Source organism: Haematobia irritans, chromosome 5, assembly GCF_050003625.1.
Source record: "Haematobia irritans isolate KBUSLIRL chromosome 5, ASM5000362v1, whole genome shotgun sequence".
Classification (NCBI taxonomy): Eukaryota; Metazoa; Arthropoda; class Insecta; order Diptera; family Muscidae; genus Haematobia; species Haematobia irritans.
The window spans coordinates 99,466,113-99,490,578 of NC_134401.1; the positions used below are offsets into that span (position 1 = coordinate 99,466,113).

The 24,466-nt window shown below is 33.6% G+C and overlaps 1 long non-coding RNA gene and 1 pseudogene across 1 annotated transcript; both read right to left on the bottom strand.

The window, feature by feature from the left end:
* Positions 1 to 9,249: 9,249 nt before the first annotated feature.
* LOC142238147 (nose resistant to fluoxetine protein 6-like) overlaps positions 9,250 to 24,466 on the bottom strand; it is a 52,392-nt pseudogene continuing 37,175 nt past the window's right edge.
* Positions 22,215 to 23,913, bottom strand: LOC142238148 (uncharacterized). Its single transcript, XR_012722663.1, has 2 exons — positions 23,461 to 23,913; positions 22,215 to 22,539 (listed from the first exon to the last, which is right to left on the bottom strand). It is a non-coding gene; the product is annotated as an uncharacterized LOC142238148 (long non-coding RNA).

Genomic DNA, 24,466 nt, shown 5'->3' on the forward strand with positions numbered 1-24,466 from the left:
ATTTATGAAATAATGCTGTGGTTGAACTTATGATCAGTGTTGCCAACTCCCCAAGGCCAAAAAGCACCAAAAAAAAATATTATAAATTCTAACATACCACCTTCCACCACAAAATCGAAAATTAAATGCTCTACTAAAAAAAAAACTTCCGAAGATGTATTAAGAGGGGTATTAAGATCGAGTTTAGCCGCTAAAATAGTCATTTTAGCAAACTTTGTGAAAATTTGCTTTTGGTTATTCCCCATCAAGTTATAATAAAATTTGCAGCAAATATGCATAATTGTATGCCCATTTTTACTGAAATAGTTTTCACTTTAGCGACAACACTCAAACTTAGTACTCACCATTATGAACCGCTATTCAAGTATACACCTTGATCAGTTTTAATGCTTTCGTCCAATTCATTTTGATCAGTGATGTTTTTCACCTTTCAAAATATTAATATATGGAAAGAGTCTATTGCTTATTTCAGTTGTGCGTGCTTTTTTGAATTTAATACAAACGTTTTTAATGACATCTTTACCAAATTCAAAAATTCGACACTCATCGCTCGACGTTCCTACAGAATACCCTAAATAACAATATTAATTAAAAAATAATCAATACCAACTTCCTAACAATCAAATTCTATATTTGGCAATAAATTTCGGTTTCTTCGGCTCTTGACAGTCTAATCAAAATTTTTGTATCAATTAAACTTAATACTGTTCAAAATAAAAAAAAAGCACCAAAAGCACTAAATGAAAATGCCAGAAAGCACCAAGTTGGTGCTTTTTTTGAAAAGGCACCAAAAAGGCAATTTGGTGCTTTTTAGAAATCAAAAAGCACTAAATTTGGTGTTAAAAGCACCAAATTGGCAACACTGCTTATGATTTAGTTGAATAAAAAATAGTAATTTATATTAAAACTATTCTTTCATAAATTAATATCTTAATAATGCACCAAAAAAGTGTTGCCAAAAAAGAAGTGAAAATGTTCTTTTTGGGTCTGGAAGTGGTACAAAATTGGCGGAGAAGCGATGAATGTAATATGAACTTGTCATAGAACGAATGTCCACTGTTTCAACAACCGTTGCAAGGATTTTGCATCACTTCTTAAGGTGTGATCCGAATTCAGTGCTTTGTATGCGAATTAAAAATTTTGTGATATTTTCCCAAATAAATAATTTTTATGCTTTTTTATGATTTTTAATGCATTCTAACGCTTGTTTGAAACGTTTTCCCTCCAATATTTTCAAATATTATCGATTTTTCCATAATGGATTTAGCATTTTTGTTGCAAAATTTGAATAATTTGTACCATTTTATTTATTCTTACTCTTTTTTAAACTATTTGAAAAAAGAAAACAAAAAATTAAAATATAAAAAAATGAAGTAAAAAAACTTCCTGTGTAGTTAAAATAGTTAACTTCTTTGTGAAGACATTTTTGGAAGTGCTTCTAAAGTTGTGCCTTTAGAACAACTCTCAATTTTTTGCTGGGAAAAGTGTGGAACTATCCTACGGGAAATGGATCAACCACAGAACTGGTACAGGACTACTCCCTGGTGTGTATGGACCAGTCCCAGTTCTGATCAAAACGTATGAACGGAGTAAACTTACATTTCAGGACGCGTCTTGGACTATTTTGTCTATTTTTATACCCACCACCATAGGATGGGGGGTATATTAACTTTGTCATTCCGTTTGTAACAAATCGAAATATTGCTCTAAGACCCCATAAAGTATATATATTCTGGGTCGTGGTGAAATTCTGAGTCGATCTGAGCATGTCCGTCCGTCCGTCCGTCCGTCTGTTGAAATCACGCTAACTTCCGAACGAAACAAGCTATCGACTTGAAACTTGGCACAAGTAGTTGTTATTGATGTAGGTCGGATGGTATTGCAAATGGGCCATATCGGTCCACTTTTACGTATAGCCCCCATATAAACGGACCCCAAAATTTGGCTTGCGAGGCCTCTAAGCGAAGCAAATTTCATCCGATCCGGCTGAAATTTGGTATATGGTGTTAGTATATGGTCTCTAACAACCATGCAAAAATTGGTCCACATCGGTCCATAATTATATATAGCCCCCATATAAACCGATCCCCCGATTTGGCTTGCGAGGCCCCTAAGAGAAGCAAATTTCATCCGATCTGGCTGAAATTCGGTACATGGTGTTAGTATATGGTCTCTAATAACCATGCAAAAATTGGTCTACATCGGTCCATAATTATATATAGCCCCCATATAAACCGATCCCCCGATTTGGCTTGCGAGGCCCCTAAGAGAAGCAAATTTCATCCGATCCGGCGGAAATTTGGTACATGGTGTCAGTATATGATCTTTAACAACCATGCAAAAATTGGTCCACATCGGTCCATAATTATATATAGCCCCCATATAAACATATCCCCCGATTTGGCTTGCGAGGCCTCTAAGAGAAGCAAATTTCATCCGATCCGGCTGAAATTTGGTACATGGTGTTAGTATATGGTCTCGAATAACCATGCAAAAATTGGTCCACATCGGTCCATAATTATATATAGCCCCCATATAAACCGATCCCCCGATTTGGCTTGCGAGGCCTCTAAGAGAAGCAACTTTCATCCGATCCGGCTGAAATTTGGTACGTGATGTTAGTATATGGTCTCTAGCAACCATGCAAAAATTGGTCTACATCGGTTCATAATTATATATAGCCCCCATATAAACCGATCACCAGATTTGACCTCCGGAACCTCTTGGAAGACCAAAATTCATCTGATTCAGTTGAAATTTGGTACGTGGTGTTAATATATGGCCTCAAACTCCCATTCAAAAATTGGTCGATATCGGTCCATAATTATATATAGGCCCCATATAAACCGATCCCCAGATTTGACCTCCAGAGCCCCTTGGAAGAGCAAAATTTTTCCCATTCGGTTGAAATTTGGTACGTGATGTTAGTATATGGTATCCAACAACCATGCAGGAATAAGAAGTTTTAAGATACCACAACCCAAGTAATTCGATTGTGGATGACAGTCTTTCGTAGAAGTTTCTACGCAATCCGTGGTGGTGGGTACATAAGATTCGGCCTGGCCGAACTTGCGGCCGTATATACTTGTTTTTTATTCAATTTTATGAAATAAAACATTAGTTGAATCTATAAGTTCAGTCTATAAGTTTTAGCTAGGGGGGCTATAGCCCCCCCCCCCCCCCCCCTATGGAAATTGTCTAGCTACGCTAATGCATAGTGGTCAGGGTATAATAACTTTGATCTGCCAAAAAATGTGCCTACCAGAAATATTGATTTTAGACTCCATAAAATATATACCAATCGACTTATAATCACCTCCTGAGTTGAGCTCTTGGTGTCCGTCCGTCCGTCTGTCCATGTATTTGTTGTTCGCAGGATTCCGGTCGCAATTATTAACCGATTTTGATGCAATTCGGTACAAAGTGTTTTTGGGCACCAGGATGAACGCTATTGAATTTGGAAGAAATCGGATCAAATTTAGATATAGCTTCCATATATATGTATCGCCCGATTTCGACAAATGGGGTTACGTTGCGCTTTATTACTCTTATCAACCTATTTTATTTATCAACCTATTTTACTAAAATTTAACACAAAGGAACCTTCTGTGGTATCAACCAAACCTGCTTAATGTCGTCCAAATCGGTTCAGATTTAGATATGGCTCCCATATATATGCAGCGCCCGATTTTCAAAAATTTATCCCTAAGAACCTTATTTTTGACCATAGTGGCTTCATTTATTAACCGATCTTACTCAAGTTCAGCAAATGGTAATCTACCGTAAATCAATCAAACCTGCAAAATATCATCTAAATCGGTTCAGATTTAGATATAGCTCCCACAAATATGTATCGCCCAATTTTGAAAAATTTGACCCTAATTAATTTTGACCATAGTGACCTTATTTATTAACCGATATTACTTAAACTTACCACAAGGTAACCTTCTCTGGTATCTATCAAACCTGCAAAATATCATTCAAATCGATTCATATTTAGGTATAGCCGCATATATATGCACAGCTCGATATTCCCAAATTTGTCCATAATTCTCTTATTTATTGACAAATGTCACTCAACTTTCAAATTTAGATGCATTAGCCGATCGAACTTAGACTTACATATAGCTCTTACATAAATATATTGCACGATTTGAACAAATTTGGCTACATTATCCACACTAATTGAGCGATTTCCTATTTTTTTTTTTAATAATTGACTTAATATTAGTGACCTACTAATTCTGTAGGTGGGATCCACAGTGGTGCAAGAGAGAAGTGGTGATAAGAGAGAAGTTCACCACTGAGGTATCACAATGGACTGAACAGGTTAATGAGCCTGATATATCAGGCTGCCACTATACCTAATCTAGCCTAACTCTGTAGGTGTAAAACCACGTATAGCTCCTAATATCAGGCGTTTTTGTTCAGATTGTGATAAAATTGCAATAAACATGTACTCCTTAATCTTCATAAATAAGGAAATGCGGTTCATCTCCCAAACCTATACCAATGATACCCCCAAATGCTTATGTTTACTACTTCACTGGGGGTGGTTTAGGGTATGATATAGTCGGCCCCGCCCGACTTTCTACTTTACTCACTTGTTAGCTTATAAAATCTATGGAGAGAAAAAGTACAAAAAAGAAACCTATATAATACCAGCTATAGTCTTTGTATGAATGTCCATTTCAAAGGTATAAGAAAGTGACTGAAAATAGGTACGACTTTACTTAAAATAATAATTGATACAATCAATGTTTTGATCAAACTAAGAGCACAAAATTGGTTAAGAATATGAGGGAGAATGTTTGCGGTATTTATTAAACAATTAATTGTTCCAATTAACAATTTAATTAAATAATTAATTGATGTTGATTGCAAAACTCAATAAATTGTTCAACTGATTTAATTAAAAAACGAATTGGAAATTGTATTAAAGTTTAACTAAATAATTATTTGAATCAATTAAAAAACTAATTGAATTTTTTAATCAACATCAATAAAATTTTTAATTGAATCAATTAAAAAATTAATTGAAATTTTCATATCAAATCAATTAAGTTTTTTATCAAATATTTATTTTTAATGAGTAACCATTTTTGTGACTGAAGACATTTCAATTAAAAAATTTTTATTTTCGTGATTGAATTATAGTGTTTTTTTTGTGTATACTCTACTCCAAGGCTTGGCTATATTCTATTATGTAATTTTGCAGTATAAATGATAGTATTATACAATTTTAAAAACAATGGTATGTTTTGGAGGAATCATGGAAAAATGGTTACCCAGTTTTTGCTGAGCTTTTTAAGCAGACTAAACTATTATTTTATCAAATTTGTTTGCTGTCATGATTAACAAAACTCTTTGAATGTGGAAAAAATTGTAATTCACATATACGAGTATGCTGATGATGTTCAGCTATGCTTTTCGTGTGATGACTCGAATTTTGCTTCGTGTATTGAAAACATAAATAGGAACCTGCAACGAGTACATAGATGGGCTGCATGCAATTGTCTCAAATTAAATCCCTTGAATACTAAGTGCTTAGTAGTCTCCAGAAACGGGTGCGATATCAATGCTCTACCTCCGATAAAATTAAATGGTTAGCAGGTTTCAGAGTATATCATGCTATGCGAAAGATTTTTATAGTATGTCGTTCAATCGTTACATAAAATTATTCATTACTCTGAGCCAAAATATTTGTTTGAACGATTAATGTTTACGCAATCTCCGAGACTACGATGTTTGAAACCTTTTAGATCCCTTCATTTGGTTTCAGATCGACAATATTTTATAATTGCTGTACGACTGTGGACTAATATACCATTAAGTCTGCGAACGCAGAACTTATTCCCTCAATTCAAGAGGGAAATAAGATGTTACTTTACCTTTATGGATTGATTTAATTCTTTTTATAACCTCTACCATAGGATGGGAGGTATATTAACTTTGTCATTCCGTTTGTAACACATCGAAGTATTGCTCTAAGACCCCATAAAGTATATATATTCCGGGTCGTGATGAAATTCTGAGTCGATCTAAGCATGTCCGTCCGTCTGTTGAAATCCCGCTAACTTCCGAACGAAACAAGCTATCGACTTAAAACTTGGCGCAAGTAGTTGTCATTGATGTAGGTCAGATGGTATTGCAAATGGGCCATATCGAACCACTTTTACGTATAGCCCCCATAAAAACCGACGCTCAGATGTGGCTTGCGGAGCCTCTTGGAGGAGCAAAATTCATCCTATTCAGTTTGAAATTTTGTACATGGTGTTAGTAGGTTAGTAGATCTCTAACAACCATGCAAAAATTGGTCCAAATCGGTCCATAATTATATATAGCCCCCATATAAACCGATCCCCAGATTTAGCTTGCGGAACCTCTAAGAGAAGCAAATTTCAACCATGCAACCATGCAAAAATTGGCCCATATCGGTCCATAATCATATATAGCCCCTATATAAACCGATCCCCAGATTTGGCTTGCGGAGCCTCTAAGAGAAGCAAATTTCCTCCGATCCGGCTGAAATTTGGTACATGGTGTAAGTATATGGTCCTTAACAACTATGAACAAAATGATCCACATCGATCCTCAATTATATAGAGCCCCCATATAAACCGATCCCCCGATTTGGCTTGCGGAGCTTCTAAGAGAAGTAAATTTCATCCGATCCGGCTGGTGTTAGTATATGGTCTCTAACAACCATAGAAAAATTGATTCACATCGGTACATAAATATATATAGCCCTCATATAAACCGATCCACAGATTTGACCTCCGTAGCCTCATGGATGAGCAAATTTCATCCGATGCGGTTGAAATTTGGTACGTGGTGTTAGTATATGGTCTCTGACAACCACGCAGGAATTTGTCCATACCGGTCTTAATTATATATAACCCCCATTTGAACCGATCCCCATATTTGACTTCCGGAGCTATTGGAGGAGCAAAATTCATCCGACGCGGTTGAAATTTGGTACGTGGTGAAATTTGGTACATTGAGCTGGTGTATGGCCGCTAACAACCATGCCAAAATTGGTCCATATCGGTCTATAGTTATATATAGCCGATCCCCAAAAATAATCTACCAAAATTTTACTTCTATAGAAAATTTTGTCAAAATTTTATTACTATAGAAAATTTTGTCAAGATTTTATTTCTATAGAAAATTTTGTCAAAATTTTATTTTTATAGAAAATTTTGTCAACATTTTATTACTATACAAAATTGTGTCAAGATTTTATTTCTATAGAAAATGTTGTCAAAATTTTATTTCTTTTTTTATCTCATAATCCGGGCTATAGATCTATAAATTAAACTTGAAATTGTTGGTTTCTTGTTTTTTTCCGATATTTCGGTTGACTTCGTCATAACCGTTTTCAATAACAAAATTGTACAAAAATTAATTACATTTTCTCCGCTGTCTTGTTACTTCGCTGTCTGGTTTTCTACTGGTGATTACTTTCTCTTGTGTTTTTGTATCGTATGCCGATATATTCTCGCGCAGTTCTCAATATCTTTCTTATAATTTATTCTCTCGTTAATTGGAGTGTTAATGATGTGTAACATCCCCAGAGTAAATCTTCGTCTGTAGTTGTTTTCCTTGCTTAGGATTTCTACGTCGTTTAAGTTAGGTTTGTGACCAGTCAAAGTACAGTGGGCCGCAAGTGCTGTTTTTGTTCCATTGGCTTGTCTGTTGTTTTTAATTCCGATTTATGTGAAGACAATCTTGTTTTTAATTTTGTCATTGTTGTACCAATATATAACTTTTGGCATAAGTTGGATTTGTCACCGTTGCATTTTATCTTATATACTACGTTGTGTTGGACTTCATTCTTAATTTTTGTTTTGGTTTTACTAAATAATCCGTTTACTGTATTAGTAGTTTTTAACGCGAGTTGGTATTTTTCTTTATTGTATATATTAGACTTCCACAGTCTCTCGCAGAAGTTTGGTATATACGTCACTGGTTTGTATAATTTTGAATACTTATCATTAGTCAATTTTTGGTTGTTATGCTGGTTGGCTTTTACTTTCGATAAAAGTTGAAATATCGTTCGCTGTGGGAAATTGTTGTATTGGAGAATTCGTTCAATTTTATCTTCATTTTCAGAATGAAATTCTAGATCACTAATATTAAATATCCTTCACCCAGAAAAAAGGGGCTCTGATGCCAACTAAACTTTATTTTAGTTCATGAAGATTAGTTGATTTTAGTTAGATTTTGCACAATATGAGCAAATGTTCCTTATTTGAATAATTTTTTGATAAATTTAATGATGTGAACTAAAAATATGAAAAAAAGTTGTATACAAATATAGTGCACATTTTTACTAAAAAATAAATTAGTTCATATTTTCCTAAAATGGCAGAAGTTTGCTTAAATTGAGTTCATAATTCTCTCAAATGAGTAAATTTTACTAAAATTGTACCTGTCTTGAACTTCGTACAGCGCTAAAGACATTTTAACAATTTTTAAATCCAATTTTTTCTTCCAAAATATGAAATTTTCTTACATACCAGAAAAAAATTAATTATTTTTAATAAATTTTCATCAATTTGACAAAAATTATAAACTTATTTGTAACATGTTGCAATTAGAAAATTATTTTAGTTAAAATTTTCTAAAATAAACCTATATTTTCTTCCATGGTGGGTTCACTTTTTTTGGGTGTTCGTATGAAATTTGTCGCGAAAATTTTGTCAAATTTTATTACTATTCAAAATTGTATCAAGATTTTATTTCTATTGAAAATTTTGTCAAAATGTTATTTCTATAGAAAATTTTGTCAAATTTTATTGCTATAGAAAACAGTCTTTGGTAAAAGTTTCTATGCAATCCATGATGGAGGGTACATAAGATTCGGCCTGGCCGAATTTACGGCCGTATATACTTGTTTTTTCTCAAATTTTAATTTTGCAAAAAAATCGTATTTGTGTGTATGACTGTTTTTATGTTCTTATTTTTATTATTGTTTTAATTTTTTTAGCTGTTTTATTAGTTTAGTGCATGACTAAGCACTTTAATAAAAAAAAAATAATATATGTATATTTTTATTTTCTATTAAATTCTTTGTCAATTTTAAAACAAATTATAATTATATTTTCTTTTAGGTATTTTTTATGTTCTAGCAAATAATTCTGTAATGTCCAATCATTTTGTAGTACAGCCTATAAGTTCATACTTGTTGTATTATTATGCCAATAAATAAATGAAATGAAATGAAATGAACGAATGAAATCGAAATTAATAGACAATTAACAATTCGAGCCATTTTATTTAACAAAACTTAACAAAGTCACACTTAAATCCTAAATATAGGTACTCATCAAATATTTTTACTTTTCCCATGTTAATGATCTTTCTTTTGTTCTTTTTGCAAATCTGAAAATGGAAAAAAAGTTAAAATTTATTTAAAAAAAAAAATATTTTAGAATTATTAATATAATCAATATTTAGGTCTACTTTTTCATTAGATGATCAAGACGAATTTAATCATAAAACCTGGTATGTAATATCTATTACAAATTGCGATTACATGTCCGTAATAAAATTTTGATATGTGCTTCTGTGAGAATAAAGCTAGGTACACCGAAAGAACGAAATTTGTCATTGTTTTACAACCAAAGAAACTTTCGACATTAAATTGTCGCTAATAATGAGCTTAATTATTTTTATACCCTCCACCATAAGATGGGGGGTATATTAACTTTGTCAATCCGTCTGTAAGACATCGAAATATTACTCTAAGACCCCATAAAGTATATATATTCTGGGTCGTGGTGAAATTCCGTCCGTCTGTTGAAATCACGCTAACTTCCGAACGAAACAAGCTATCGACTTGAAACTTTGCACAAGTAGTTATTATTGATGTAGGCCGGATGGTATTGCAAATGGGCCATATCGGTCTCTAACAACCATGCAAAAATTGGTCCATATCGGTCCACTTTTACGTATGGCCCCCATATAAACGGACCCTCAAATTTGGCTTGCGGAGCCTCTAAGAGAAGCAAATTTCATCCGATCCGGCTGAAATTTTGTACATGGTGTTAATATATGGTCTCTAATGACCATGCAAAAATTGGTCCACATCGGTCCATAATTATATATAGCCCCCATATAAACCGATCACCAGATTTGACCTCCGGAGCCTCTTGGAAGACCAAAATTCATCTGATTCAGTTGAAATTTTGTACGTGGTGTAAATATATGGCCTCAAACATCCATGCAAAAATTGGTCGAAATCGGTCCATAATTATCAACCGATCCCCAGATTTGACCTCCGGAGCCTCTTGGAAGAGCAAAATTCATCCGATTCGGTTGAAATTTGGTACCTGAAGTTAGTATATGGTATCCAAAAACAATGCAGGAATTAATTCATATCAGTCCATAATTATATATAGCCCCCATATAAACCGATCCCCAGATTTGACCTACGGTGCATTTTGGAGAAGCAAAATTCATCCGATCTGGTTGAAATTTGGTACGTGGTGGTAGTATATGATATTTAAAAACTATGCCAAAAGTGATCCATATCAGTCCATAATCATATATAGCTCCCATATAAACCGATCCCGAGATTTGGTTTTGGAGCCTCTTGGAGGAGCAAATTTCATACGAGTCAGTTGAAATTTGGTACATTGTGCTAGTATATGGCCGTTAACAACCATGCCTAACTAGGTCCATATCGGTCTATAGTTATATATAGCCATCAGATAAATCGATCCCCAATCATACAAAAATTGGTCCATATCAAGTTCATAATTGTATATAGCCCCCATATAAGCGACCTCCATATTTCAATTCTGGCTCACTACGAAAAATTTCGTGACTCACGAATAATTTTATGAGTAATTTACCTACTGAAAACTGACTGAAAACATGAGTATGATTAAAATCGAGAGCGTTATAAAACTCTTAACATCTAGGATATCACAAAAATTATAAATGAATTCAACCCCTAAGCATTTTATATTCGTAAGCGGGATTATTTTCGTGAGCGTGTTTTTCCGAAATTCGAATCACGGTCACGCACGACATTTGGTTGGTTAATCACGCTCACGCATATTCACGTCGTTTTCCTTAGCGTGACTCACGACTCACGTGTGAGTCACTAAAGTTTTCGTGAGTCACGACAATTTCGTGTCACGTGCACACCTCTAGTATGGACTAACTCACAATTTAGAAAACGATGTTAAGAAGTTTTAAGATAACACAACCCAAGTAATTCGATTGTCCATGGCAGTCTTTCGTAGAAGTTTCTACGCAATCCATGGTGGAGGGAGATTCGGCCTGGCCGAACTTACGGCCGTATATATTTGTTTTTTTTTTTTTAATTGTTTAACGCTTGTCTACACTACTTCTCAATACACTACACTGAAAAAATCATGCGTGGTTCCAAAGACTTTGTCCTTACACTAGTGACTTTTGTATTGGTTCCGAGCCAAAGATGCCGAGAATTGATGTAAGGACACATTGAAGACACAATTCTCTTTTAAACTTGGGTTTTGAGTACTTGATTCTAAGAATCAAATTTTAATTGAGAAATTTTTTCTTCATGTGCATTAAAAGTCCATTAAAAACGTGTGAATGACAACTTTAATTTCCAAATTCAGACCCGACTACGAGTAAAACTTATGCTATGGTTAAAAGTGAACAAATTTACAGATGAGTTCATTAATTTTGAAGTTGACCTTAGTAAACCGAAATTTTCTTACATGTTAGTATACCCAATTTTAAGTCAATCCACTTAACTATAAGGACAAAACGACTTCTTTGTAAAGTTTATCGACTTTTGCGCAAGGAAAAATACTTTATATCAGAGAAATGCATTGTATATCCGCTTGAGCGGAATAATTTTGAAATTATTCCGCGAGAACCTTTTTTGGTATATAAAAGTTTTTCAATCGAAAATGTGATTTTAGTACTTTTTAGTACATTTTCATTGCAATTGCAATTTGAATAATGGATGACTTAATAAGAAAAAAGAATGTAATCCAAATTTTAAAATATTGTGATAATGAGAAATTATAATTCGTTTTTGCAGTTGATACCGGAAGTAAATAAAGATATTGATTAAATAAATGAAATAAAGAAATTGACAAAATATTTAATTACCTGTTTGTTTGCTGCTACCTGAACACTCGTGGCTTGAGTTTGATTTGGAAGAGAAGAGAGATGGGATCCAAGTTCCCATCTTCCTGCGTTTTTCATCATATTTCTTGGCTATTTTAAGTGTTGAGGCAATCTCATTTCTTGGCCTTTGCTTTAGATTTATCATAAGGGCATCAATTAGTTGGCCAAGTGGATACTCGATCAGTAGACATGCAAAAAATGCCACAATAATTGATAAAAATATGGTAATCATACCTTGGCCGTTCTGTAAAACAAAAAATATTGCAAAAAGAAATTTAATGTTATTGATAGCAGATATTGGTATGCCTGACACAACTGACTCCTGACTGTTCTTCAAACATCAATTGGCGTTTAATTATTTAAAAATTCCGAACAAATAAATATTCGGAATTATAAGCACTTCCCGTCTAATCTGACAATGAAATATACACAGAAAAAATGTTCTTGTTTAATCATGAAATTAATTTATGCCAATATTTTTTAATTGAAATATCTTCAAACACGAAGATGATAGGATTAAGTTTAAGTTACATAACAGGTTGGCTGATAAGTTCCCGGTTGTTGCCTTATGTTCTTAAAATATTTAAACAGTTTTCCTTTTTGCTGGTCGAGCTTAGAATGTAAGAAAAATGGGGCTTAGCTCGCCGGATCGGGGAGGGTCCTTGACCTAACTAAAAGGATTCTTAGCAACAACAGAAATCAAAAATATATACATTCTAAGACTTAAAATCATTTTGGCCTAAATATGAAAAAATCGAAATAACCCGCAACCGATGACATTTGGTATATATCTGTATATGGGCGAAAGCTGTTTTTATCGCCAGGACGCTTTTATCAAAACCCACCCTCTACTCTAAATGAATTACGCGCCCGAAATATTTTATTATTCATTTCCCTAAACTGTTTTGAATAAATTTACTTTACCTCATTACATATTACCTTGCAATACACCATTCCCAATTAGAAGAAATTTATCTCATTTCTGTACAATTCAAATTTATACACATTTATTAAAATAATTCATTTTTAAACCTAACAATAAATGTCGTTATATTTTATGTATGAATTCCCAAAATAAGAATTTAATCGAACGTATATTTCTATATACCAAAATGTATGTTAATTCATATAACCAATTTGTTAAATGTAAAAAAATAAAGCGCTTGACTTACATTTTTAGATCCTCTGTTGAGGATAGCGATGATCTGTAATAGATGGACATGATATGGGCAAAAACAAAATCTTCAAATATCATATTGCTTTCAACGATGTATTGAGCTCAATCCATACGTGTTCTGTAAAAGATTTCAAAATATAGATGTAAATAAAATATGCCACCAAATGTAATCATATCATTAATTTCATGTAATTTCAATGTAATTTCTTCAACATAGGTATCCCTACAATCCATTATGATTCAGGGCTATGTAAAGAATTTACATAGTAAATTCAGTCATGCACTTTTTGTTGTTTTGTTTGTTTCTTTGTTATGAAAGAATATTATGTTAAGTATAAATATCACTTAAGCCATTAAAGCAATGACTATCAAACTTAAATGTTACACTAAGATGAGAGAGCTTAAATTATGTTACAATTAATGTTAGTTTTAATTCATAAAATTTAACATAGCAGATGTAAAAAAAAAGAAAACTTAGCAGAGTAGTTTCTCAATTCTCTTCCGACTCCATTCGGAACAGAGCATTGACTTAATCAAACTATAGGGTAAATTGTTTGTGTTGAATGGAATGCACATGCTGCGTAGTTGTTGGTGTAAATTATGAGAAGACTTTCATTCTTCTTTTATGTTCATTGATCTCCAAATTAACCCATTAACGCCCAAGCGAATTTTTTTTTCGATTTTTTTCACCAAATTTCGTATACTAGGGTAATTTGTTCCAAAAACTTCAAATCTGGCATCAGATTTTTTCTTAGAATTTTAGTTTTTGAGATATAGGGTGTTCGAATAATCGAACACTGGGCAGTATTTAGCATTTTTACAAAGTATGTAATAAAAACATTATTATGATTTTTTATCAGAATTTTATTATAGTTTAACTCAATTATTTTTAGAGTTTGTAAGGCTTGATGTCATGTTGTAATAAAACAAAATAAAATCTTAGTTTTTTTATAGTGTTTTATTTTTATTTTCTTTCCAATATTAAAAATGTAAAAAATTTAAAAAAGATAATGTAAAATAAGCTAATTATTTATCTTACTATTTGTGATATATTTCAAAACAATTTATATGAAGTGGAATATTACATCGCTTACATAAAAAAGAAACTGGTTTATGGCAGTGCTTGCATCGACGTTTTTATTTTCTGCGATTTTCGCAATGAGATGTTTCCTTTTTATTAGGGGAAGATTTTCCGGCTGTCCGCTAACAGAATCATCCAGGTTGTATTGAAATTCAGATTGTTCTTGTACTTCACCCGTCATCAATAGGGCGTACGCAATATCTACTCTAACATCCTTTTGTGGTGTAATTGGTTTGTTTTCATACCGGTTTATAAAACATGCAAGTTTCCAAGTATGTTATTGACTCAAGCTGAATTTAGCATCCAAATCCATAATGGCCAATACCATTTTTTGTGCATAATGGAAACGCTGTAGTTTTGAACTACGTTGTCGTGAATGTCAACTGCGCTCATTCCACAATTATATTCTTTTAATAGGTGGGGTGGATTGTAGTTCACAAATCGACCTGGCTCTATAGTCGCCTCATTTTTTCGAATGTTTGTTTCTTCCACCTTTTTACTGATGTCGTTGGAACTACTTGATCAAAATTATTCGCAATGGTTACTTCCTTATTGTCTTGCCAGCGACAAAGTAAAATTTTATTTGTAGTATCAAATCACAATAGAAACCAAAACACTTGTTCACTTTCTTCTTTTTCTATAATACCGTTACGAATTTCAGCTCTTTCTGTCATAAACGTTTATATTTGACATTTGACATTCTTAACATAGAAGAATAACAGAACAAACTGATTAATATAATCTAGAAGCAACCGCCAAAAAAGAAAAAAGCTAACGAAAATCATAAACAAAACTTAGAACGCAAAATGCTAAATAGTGCCCAGTGTTCGATTAATCGAACACTCGCATACATCAATAGATTGTTCGTAGATATCAAACATTTTTCACAGCTTAACGATTATTACAAATAATTTAAACAATTTTAAAGAAAACTGCATCATTAATTTTTGAAATTTTGTGGATTTTGGTAGAATTAACCGCCGAGCAATATTATAACAAAAAATAAGATTTTTAAAACGGTGCCAAAAGAGTTAAAATATCCAACTGGACTTGAAAAAAAAATTGAATCGTATAGATGAGGTATCAAAATTTAATCTACAGTGAATTAATGTTTGTTATATTATCAAAAACATTACGAAAAAAATCGAGGAAAAGGTATTAAAATAGTGTTCGAAAAATCGAACGTTGGGTCAATATGGGTTAAAAGGTAATACGCAATATCCAATTTTTTTGGCAATTTTGTTACTTCTCCACAACAAGACAATTATTTGGAATTTCAATTTTAAGGGCAGGAAGGCCTTGGGCCTATAGATGGCCTTGACAATTTTATAATTTTCAGGTATTTTTGTATAGATTTTTTTTTTTGATTTTCCAAAAAAAGTGGTAAGAAATAATTGGCGTATCACTTCCAAAATTTTATCTTGCTTGGGTATTAATTCGTATTTTTTTGCGCTTATTGTTTTACATCAATGCAGGCGATCACTTTGAGTTTGGGTTACCCAAAGACATAAATCTTTGGACCACATACTGTACGGAAAAAATATTATCCAATGAAAAATGAAATGTCCATAATTCATTCTTTAACAAAAAAATACCTTAAAATTCCTTTAACTCGCGTGATAAAGTTTAATTTTTTGCAGCTTAAAATTTGTGTATATCTTAACCACAAGTGGATTGCTTTGAATTAATACTTTTCTGTTTTAATTAACTTCACAGCTCGGCAATCGTAAACTTTTGAGTAAGAAAAATATAGAAGTTTATACTTTGACGTGTAAAAGAGGAAAGAACGAACCGGAACACGAGTTATTTATGAATGACATTTGACCAATCATATGATATTTCATCTTCGGAACAGTTGATGCTAATCATTTACACTGATTAGATAGATAGATACCTGCAGAGCGTTATTTTTGAATTTTTATTTAATAAATGTTCATTATTTTCATTGAAATAAAAATACGTAATTATGGAAATTTTTAGTGTTGGACACACGCCTCAAAAATTTTTATAGATATATTTTGTTCTATGTAGATAAAAAAATTGGACTAAAAAACTGTAACAAACCTTCTTTGAAAACCGAAATGCTGAGGTTGGAAATAAGGAAAAATAGTTTTTTTTTTTTTTGTGGGGCTCGACTACACCCTGAGATTCCAAATAGCCGGGCTAATATCACCATTCAAGTTCAGAAATTAAATCGCTTTTATGTCTTTAGCGTGAAAAAGGCCAATATATTTGCCATTTAAGGTTTCTAAATGGTAAAGTGAAGATCCCTGCCTTTTGCGTATTCTACATTTCAGATATGGTGGTAATAATTTCGCATTGACACCTTTGATTAAGTCACTTTGGGTACGATTTTTCCTGAATACTTCCTGCCCTTCCTTAAACTGAATATCCTTGCATCGTATATTGTAAACTTTTGAAGCTTTTTCGTGCGCTATGATCAAATTTTCGCGAATTTTGTCGTGTATCATGCCAATTTTGGTGTCATTAGGTACAAAGTTTATCTGGTTGTCCTGTATCGATTCTAATCGTTCTAAGATGGGGTATGCAGACCCATGCTGTACCATATTGGTCCCAAATAAGCCAAAATAAGGAGAACACTTCAAAGATTCGTGGTAGTCACTTCGTAAAATACTGGCTATCTTTGACACATATTGGTCCCAGTTAGATTGTTTCTCTTTTATCATAACCCTCAATTTTACTAAAAATTCGCGGTTGGTTCGTTCAGAACAATTAGCCTGTGGAGAATATAAGGCTGTTTTTATATGCGTTATGCCATAGGCCTTTAGAAAATCAACCATTTGAGATGATACAAATTGTTTGCCATTATCCGTATGTATATATTGTGCCACCCCAAACTGGTGAAAAATATTTTCCTCAACGTAAGATATAATAGCCGCCGAGGTTGCCTTTTTCAGTGGTTTGAGAAAAATATATTTTGTGAAGTGGTCTAAAGCTACAAAAACCATACTATTGCCCTGCCTAGTTCGTGGATATGGACCTAAAAGATCCATATAGATACGCTGGAATGGGCGTTCTGTTTTCATCTGATGCCCCATAGGGGGTTTCAAAATCTGATTTGTAGGTTTCACAGATTTACACGTATCACAATCAGCCATAAACATTTTGACATCTTTGGCCATTTTAGGCCAGAAATATTTTTCTCGTATTCTGTTTAGAGTTTTTGCAAAACCACCGTGACATGAGTTAAAGATATGACAATTTCTTATAACCTCATCTCTCATTCCTCGGGGCAACCATAAACGCCATAATAAATCTTCCTCCTCACATTCCCCTTTTCTGAATTTCACCCTCTGATAAACGAATCCATCGGAAATACAAGTATCTGGAAAATTGTCCCGAAATTGTTCAATTTTGTCTTTAAGGTCATTATATTCCGTCGATGAAAAATGATTAGAATTCAAGTCAATTTCAAATGGCATTTCTGTCTCTATTTCCTCCACGTCATGCACTCTCGAAAGGGCATCTGGCACAATATTAGCAGAGCCTTTTCGATATTCGACTTCAAAATCAAAAGACTGCAGCTTAAGACTCCACCGACCTAGTCTTCCGGATAAGTCCTTTTGTGACATGAGCCATCGTAAACTACTATGGTCGGTGATAATCTTAAACTGAAGACCCTCGACATAGGGTCGAAATCGTTTAAGACACACTATTGCGGCCAAACACTCAAGCTCAGTCACTGTGTAATTTTTTTGCGCCTTGTTAAGTTTTTGAGACACATACGCTATGGGGTGCTCCTGCCCGGTACAATCTGTCTGAACTAATACACCGCCTACTCCTACTCTCGAGGCATCACATTGTATAGTAAATGGTCTAGAAAAGTCCGGTTGACTCAATACAGGGGCCGTTGTAAGGGCCTCTTTTAATCGTGTGAAAGCTAACTCCGCCTCTGGTGTTATTCTAAATTTCTCGGGTTTCTTTAGACAGTCGGTCAGTGGTGCAGATAACTCGGCGTAATTGGAAATAAATTGACGGTACCAACCGGTCATGCCTATGAATCTTCTAATCTGTCGTGCAGTCTTCGGTAAGGGAAATTTAGTTATCGCCTCTACTTTTTCTTGGTTAGTTCGAAGAGTACCCTGGCCAACTATGTATCCTAAATATTTTATTTCTTTCTGGCAAAATCGACTCTTCTCGACGTTTATAGTCAAATTAGCATAATTCAAACATTTTGCAACTTCCCTTAACACACTTAAATGGGTATCGAAATCTGATGTGCAGACTAAAAGATCGTCTAGATATATAAATACTTTTTCACGTAGACGACTGGGTATTACTTTATCCATTAGTCTGCTCATTCTTTGTGCAGCATTGCAGAGACCGAAAGGCATTACTGTATATTGGTACAGTGGCCTTCCAGGTACTGCAAATGCCGTTTTTTCTTTTGAACTCTCATCTAAGGGTATTTGCCAATAAGCATCTTTAAGGTCAATGCCCGAGATATAGTGAGTGTCCTGTAGTCTACTTAAAAGTCCATTTATGTGTGGCAAGGGATATGCGTCTTTCTTTGTCAATTCATTAAGCTTACGCGAGTCGAGACAGAGCCTATTCTTCCCAGGTTTTCTGACCAAAACAATAGGGCTACAATAAGGGCTGTTACTCTCCTCAATAACGCCTAAATAAAGCATCCGATCCAGCTCAGCATAAGCCTCCTGTTGTCGAGGCGGAGACATCGGATAATGCTTAATTTTGAATGGCGGAGAATTCCCCGTATCGATGTTATGAGTCTCTAGGCTAGTGCGACCTAAACCTAATTTTGAAAATGATGGGAATTCATCGATAACTTTTGACAATTCTAATTTTTGTCGAGAATTCAGAATATGAAATGATTCTGTGTCATCAGATTGAGAATTGGAACCTGTAGAAATCTCAGACAGAAAAATTTGAGGAGCAATATCAAAAATCTTCCAAAAATTAACCCCAAGATATACCTTTTGCCTCAAAGAAGGTGCTATGTAAAATAAAACATTTCTGGTTGTATTTTTATAAGTAACAGGTATTTCAGTGTAACCTATAATATCCTGTCTACTGCCATCAGCCGTTTTCAAGGTACTGCTAAATTTCGCAATTTGCGCGTTACACTTTTCTATTATATCCTGGCTGTTCATTCCCAATACGCTTATCGATGCACCTGAATCCAACAACCCATAAACTACTATTCCACCTAGTCTTATTTTTGCATATGGTCTCTCATCACCACCATCATCGATAACTGCGGATTCTATTATCTTTTTAAATCCTCGTCGTTTCCTAAATCTTTCCCTACATTTCTCTATACGCTTCGATAGACCATTACCAAAAATTCTATTCCGTGTCTCTATATATTTCATTTTCCTCTCATGAAGAGACAAATTATAAGTTCTCCTAGTCTCTTTAGTTACATTTATATCTTTATCCAATTGTGTCTCCCTTCGTAATAAATTCACATGATTTAATTCTTTGTCATTATTCAATACCGAGGGGTTTTTGGTTTCGAACGAAGTTCCCTCTAGTCTTCGTTCCTGTTCTTGTTTCCCGAGTGATTTTTACATAGCGGGGTAGTTACACCTTTTGCACCACAACGGTAACAAAATAAATTACGTTTATCAGACGGACAATCATAAAACGAATGGCCCATTAAATCGCAATTCCAGCACTGGAATTTGGAAAAATCAATCGGCCTTTTGGAATGATAATGTTTGTATGCTATATCTGCTATATCACCCATATCTGGTAATGCATCTGTATCCTCAGAAGAGTACATTTCGGCCACAAAACGCTTTGGCTGGCGAAGTTGACTCTGACGGCCCAAAAATGCTTCGGCCTTTCTAGCCGCTGCTCTAAGATGGTCCAAGCTAAAAATGTCAGATGAGAACAGTAAAGACCCTAATGACTCCTTTGCATTATTTTTTATAAGTTCGATTATTTTCGGCTCTTTCATTGGTTCATCCAATCTACTATTCATATCTACTATAGCTGTAAAATAGTCATCGAGACTTTCTTTATGTCCCTGATGTTTCTGAACCATTCTAACTATCTTATCGCAGTCATTTTCTGACCTAGAAAACTCCTTCACAATAGCCGTTGTTAAGTCATCATAAGTAGCATCAGGATGTTGCCTAGAATAAAACCAAAACCACGACTCTGCTTTCCCTTTTAACAGTACATTAAAACATGCCAATACTTGTTCGGGTGTATACTTATTTCTTTTACGCAAAGTATCTATCTTAAAGAGAAAGTCTTCTACGTCTTCCGTTCCGTCAAAATAAACATTCCATTTGTCCATTGAAATTGGTTTAATAACATTGGGAGCGCTCAAAGTTTCACCTAACATCGAAGAATTTGGCTGTGACACATTTCTTTGGCCTCTATGTGTATGACGATCTTGAGATGTATTAGATATACGAGAAACATTAGTATTATGGTCATTTGGTTGATTACTATCAACCGTTTCGCTTAAAGTTCGTCTTAGATTACTCACTTCCTCCAAATACAAACGATGATTTAAAGACATTACCCTCTCTAACATGGCCTCTAATCCATCTAGATTGGTCATATTGTTACTGCCCGAGTTGGAAGCGGTGGCTCCTACTTCACCTGCTACTTGATTAGGATTATCTGGCATTATGCTCTCTTTTTGACTTACTATTACATCGATCAGGTTACCCCTGCTTCTTGTCCGATTCGCGATAGGACTAATATCTAATCTAGGTCTAATGACGGAAGGATTTTGAAATTCCCCTTCTTCGTCTATAGTGTAATTTACTTCGGTGTCACTTAATGAATCTTCCAACTTATTTAGCCTTCTTGACTTACGTCTTCTACTTGACATAACCGAGTCTCAATTTTCAAAAAAAAAATTTTAAAAAATTAGATGTGAACGATATCATTAATTTTGTGGGAATGGTATACTGCATTTTCAAGGTAATACTTAAATTGGTATGTAAAAGCTATTAATATATTTCAAAGATATTTACCAAGAACATCGCCCTCCTACAGAAAACAAATACTTGAAATTTAATTTGAATTTTCTAAAATATCGCTAAAGTTTATCCTTATTTAAACCGAATAAACACTTGACTGACATTTAAGAAAATAGGAAAAATACTATTGACTCTAAATTGTAAATGTGGTTATCTTTCAGCTGTCACAAGATTAAAAAAAAATTACGCTATCTTTTAAAATCCGACTAACAAACTTTCGAAAACCGTAGACTTTTCTGCTACTTCAAATTGAAGTTTACATTCTTCAATTGGTATGCACAAAAGTAAAATAAACATTGTGGGAAAGTAAATTGCATCATACGGGCAGAATATCATAGCATATCCTGATCCTGGTCTAACCTACTAAACTTGAAAAATCTCGAATTCGGCTAAAAGCGAACTCGTTGGGCGCCATCTCTTTTGTTGCCTTATGTTCTTAAAATATTTAAACAGTTTTCCTTTTTGCTGGTCGAGCTTAGAATGTAAGAAAAATGGGGCTTAGCTCGCCGGATCGGGGAGGGTCCTTGACCTAACTAAAAGGATTCTTAGCAACAACAGAAATCAAAAATATATACATTCTAAGACTTAAAATCATTTTGGCCTAAATATGAAAAAATCGAAATAACCCGCAACCGATGACATTTGGTATATATCTGTATATGGGCGAAAGCTGTTTTTATCGCCAGGACGCTTTTATCAAAACCCACCCTCTACTCTAAATGAATTACGCGCCCGAAATATTTTATTATTCATTTCCCTAAACTGTTTTGAATAAATTTACTTTACCTCATTACATATTACCTTGCAATACACCATTCCCAATTAGAAGAAATTTATCTCATTTCTGTACAATTCAAATTTATACACATTTATTAAAATAATTCATTTTTAAACCTAACAATAAATGTCGTTATATTTTATGTATGAATTCCCAAAATAAGAATTTAATCGAACGTATATTTCTATATACCAAAATGTATGTTAATTCATATAACCAATTTGTTAAATGTAAAAAAATAAAGCGCTTGACTTACATTTTTAGATCCTCTGTTGAGGATAGCGATGATCTGTAATAGATGGACATGATATGGGCAAAAACAAAATCTTCAAATATCATATTGCTTTCAACGATGTATTGAGCTCAATCCATACGTGTTCTGTAAAAGATTTCAAAATATAGATGTAAATAAAATATGCCACCAAATGTAATCATATCATTAATTTCATGTAATTTCAATGTAATTTCTTCAACATAGGTATCCCTACAATCCATTATGATTCAGGGCTATGTAAAGAATTTACATAGTAAATTCAGTCATGCACTTTTTGTTGTTTTGTTTGTTTCTTTGTTATGAAAGAATATTATGTTAAGTATAAATATCACTTAAGCCATTAAAGCAATGACTATCAAACTTAAATGTTACACTAAGATGAGAGAGCTTAAATTATGTTACAATTAATGTTAGTTTTAATTCATAAAATTTAACATAGCAGATGTAAAAAAAAAGAAAACTTAGCAGAGTAGTTTCTCAATTCTCTTCCGACTCCATTCGGAACAGAGCATTGACTTAATCAAACTATAGGGTAAATTGTTTGTGTTGAATGGAATGCACATGCTGCGTAGTTGTTGGTGTAAATTATGAGAAGACTTTCATTCTTCTTTTATGTTCATTGATCTCCAAATTAAAAGGTAATACGCAATATCCAATTTTTTTGGCAATTTTGTTACTTCTCCACAACAAGACAATTATTTGGAATTTCAATTTTAAGGGCAGGAAGGCCTTGGGCCTATAGAAGGCCTTGACAATTTTATAATTTTCAGGTATTTTTGTATAGATTTTTTTTTTTGATTTTCCAAAAAAAGTGGTAAGAAATAATTGGCGTATCACTTCCAAAATTTTATCTTGCTTGGGTATTAATTCGTATTTTTTTGCGCTTATTGTTTTACATCAATGCAGGCGATCACTTTGAGTTTGGGTTATCCAAAGACATAAATCTTTGGACCACATACTGTACGGAAAAAATATTATCCAATGAAAAATGAAATGTCCATAATTCATTCTTTAACAAAAAAATACCTTAAAATTCCTTTAACTCGCGTGATAAAGTTTAATTTTTTGCAGCTTAAAATTTGTGTATATCTTAACCACAAGTGGATTGCTTTGAATTAATACTTTTCTGTTTTAATTAACTTCACAGCTCGGCAATCGTAAACTTTTGAGTAAGAAAAATATAGAAGTTTATACTTTGACGTGTAAAAGAGGAAAGAACGAACCGGAACACGAGTTATTTATGAATGACATTTGACCAATCATATGATATTTCATCTTCGGAACAGTTGATGCTAATCATTTACACTGATTAGATAGATAGATACCTGCAGAGCGTTATTTTTGAATTTTTATTTAATAAATGTTCATTATTTTCATTGAAATAAAAATACGTAATTATGGAAATTTTTAGTGTTGGACACACGCCTCAAAAATTTTTATAGATATATTTTGTTCTATGTAGATAAAAAAATTGGACTAAAAAACTGTAACACGGTCTAAAACAGAAAAACACATTTTTTTGTCAAAATTCGTTTTTATTATTCAACATAGTTCCCTTCAAGAGCGATACAACGTTTATAACGACCTTCGAATTTTTTATACCATTTTGTTAGTACTCCTTCGGTTTTGCCTCAAAATAGGCCTCAGTTTCGGCAATCACCTCTTCATTGCAGCCAAATTTTTTCCCTGCGAGCATCCTTTTGAGGTCTGAGAACAAGAAAAAGTCGCTGGGGCCAGATCTGGAGAATACGGTGGGTGGGGAAGCAATTCGAAGCCCAATTCATGAATTTTTGCCATCGTTCTCAATGATTTGTGGCACGGTGCGTTGTCTTGGTGGAACAACACTTTTTTCTTCTTCATATGGGGCCGTTTTGCCGCAATTTCGACTTTCAAACGCTCCAATAACGCCATATAATGGTCGCTGTTGATGGTTTTTCCCATCTCATGATAATCGATAAAATATATTCCATGCGCATCCCAAAAAAAAGAGGCCATTACTTTGCCAGCGGACTTTTGAGTCTTTCCACGCTTC